The sequence below is a fragment of the Orycteropus afer genome, unplaced genomic scaffold, assembly GCF_000298275.1.
Source record: "Orycteropus afer afer isolate SDZICR_OR568_19922 unplaced genomic scaffold, OryAfe1.0 scaffold00107, whole genome shotgun sequence".
NCBI lineage: Eukaryota > Metazoa > Chordata > Mammalia > Tubulidentata > Orycteropodidae > Orycteropus > Orycteropus afer.
Genome location: NW_006921694.1, coordinates 643,179 through 645,275, shown reverse-complemented (window position 1 = coordinate 645,275; position 2,097 = coordinate 643,179). Strand labels below are relative to the sequence as shown.

At 46.3% G+C, this 2,097-nt stretch overlaps 1 pseudogene; it reads left to right on the top strand.

Annotated features, from left to right (window-relative positions):
• Positions 1-386: 386 nt before the first annotated feature.
• On the top strand, positions 387-1,607 carry LOC122150216 (annotated as a pseudogene).
• The last annotated feature ends 490 nt before the right edge of the window (positions 1,608-2,097 follow it).

Below are 2,097 nucleotides of genomic sequence, written 5' to 3'. Positions count from 1 at the left end.
AACTTAGATACTACACTACCATCTAGAATGTTGTTGTTGTTGTTATGTGCCGTTGAATTGGACCCGACTCATAGTGACCCCTCCTTGGGTTTCTGAGGCAGTATCACTATGGAAGTAGATTGCCCCATCTTTCTTCCGAGGAGTGGCTGGTGGGTTTGAACTGCCAGCCTTCTGGTTAGCAGTCAAGTTCCTTAGGCACTATGCTACCAGAGCTCTTCACCATCTAGAATCGTGGCTTGTATATATGCAACACATGCATTGAATGACTATTGGTTGAAAAAAATGGTGAATGTGTAAATGAAAGAATGCATATTTAAACAATAGTAAAAGACAATATGTAGTTTAAAAGAATGATACAAAGATCAATTTCACAGGAAAGTCCAAGAATGGAAGAGGAAAATGGAGGCTCTCTGACCATTCGTCTAGGTGTTACCAACATGAGTGGCTTCAATGGAGGTGAGGAGATGCCTCTCCTCCTCCAGGGGACCCATGCCAGAGTGCCAGAGCCTCTAAAAGAGAGGTGACACAGACGGCACATCTATGGGTAGGGCAGCTTGGAGACTGGCCCAGCCCCAGCCTTCAGAGGAGGGGGTACACTTTGGGACCTTGTGGTCCATGACCACACTCCTCAGGTCCAAGTTGATGGGACTTGTGATACTCACATTGCCATCAAAACAAGGCAGGAAGAAGCTTCCCACAGAAGGGAACAGCCTTTGCCTCTGTGGCAACTGACAGCAACCAAAAGTGGCTTTCAGAGTAGAAAGCTGTGGTGGCACTGATGGGAGAAGGCTCTAGAAACCTGTGCCACAGAGTGGTCAGGATTTCCCAGGACTGCTAGTCAAAAACCCCAGAAGAGAAAAGTGCACTATCTTCTCATTAGCAGTGGACGAGGAGAGAGCTGAGGTGAGGGAGGAGGAGAAGAAGGTGGAGAAGGAAGGAGTGAAGGAGAAACAGGTAGTGAAGGAGGAGATGGAAGTGAAAGTGAAGCCAGTAGTGGAAAAATGAAAGGGGTAGAAGAAAATAAGATGATAGAGGAGGTAAGGATATAGGGCTCAGGCTCCTGAAGTGGATCTCTGCATGAACCCCCTGTTGGCCATCCATCAGGACCTGGACACTGTGAATGCTCAGGCCCAGAGGACCTTCCTCTAGCTGGAACACAGGTTTGGGTGATGTGTCAACACTACTTAGAGTGGAGGAACTTCTTCATTCAGCATATTCCAGGCTTTTGGGCCACAGCCTTTTGGGAACCACTCCCAGTTGTCTGCCATGATCAGGGTCCAAGATGAAGCGATATTAAATTACATAAATTATTTGGAGTAAAGGAGCTCACATACCCTAGGCCAGGCTGCAAGTTCTTATTAAGTTTCTTATCTTAAGAAACCCCTACTTCAGAAACAGGCCAATTGTCAAGAAATATGATTATATGGTGCCAGGTCTATAAACTTAGACATTGCAGGAACTTAGACATCATCTGCAGCTTCTTCATCTGATTTTCAGACCACAGCCTTCCAGAGCTTGACAGAATTGCTAAGATTATCAAAGACCTGTGGCCGAATTCACTGCAATAGCACCTGTTGAAGATTTCCTTAGAGCCAGACGGTGCCTAGTATGGAATCCAGTGGAGATTCCCCCAGCTCTTTGGGTTCCAGTCTGGTTAATCTCTGCCCTTAGTAATACTCTTGCACAACGTCTCCTACCACTTCCTGCCAGATGTGTACTTGTGTAACAGCAATGGGTATGCCTTCTACTTTTGTGTGCTGACCTTTTGTACCCTCCTTCCTCAATTTCTCTCAACTTCAAGATTGCGACCTTCATGGCCATTCACCTCCACTTCTGCATGGCCTTTATGTTGTCCTGCATTAACATCACATGCTACATGGCCATAGCTCACACTGCTTCTAAGCCAAGCAAATAATGCTATAAACTGCACTGCTTTGTCTGCACTGCTTAGATTCTGTGTGTTCCAGGGCCTATGATCTGGCTGTCACAACCTGAATGTCTAGCTTTGGATTGGAGCCCATTTTATTCACCCTGCTCTGAATCCCACAGAACAGGCGTGTGGCCTGTGAACAATTGCCAGACATTAATGACATCAAG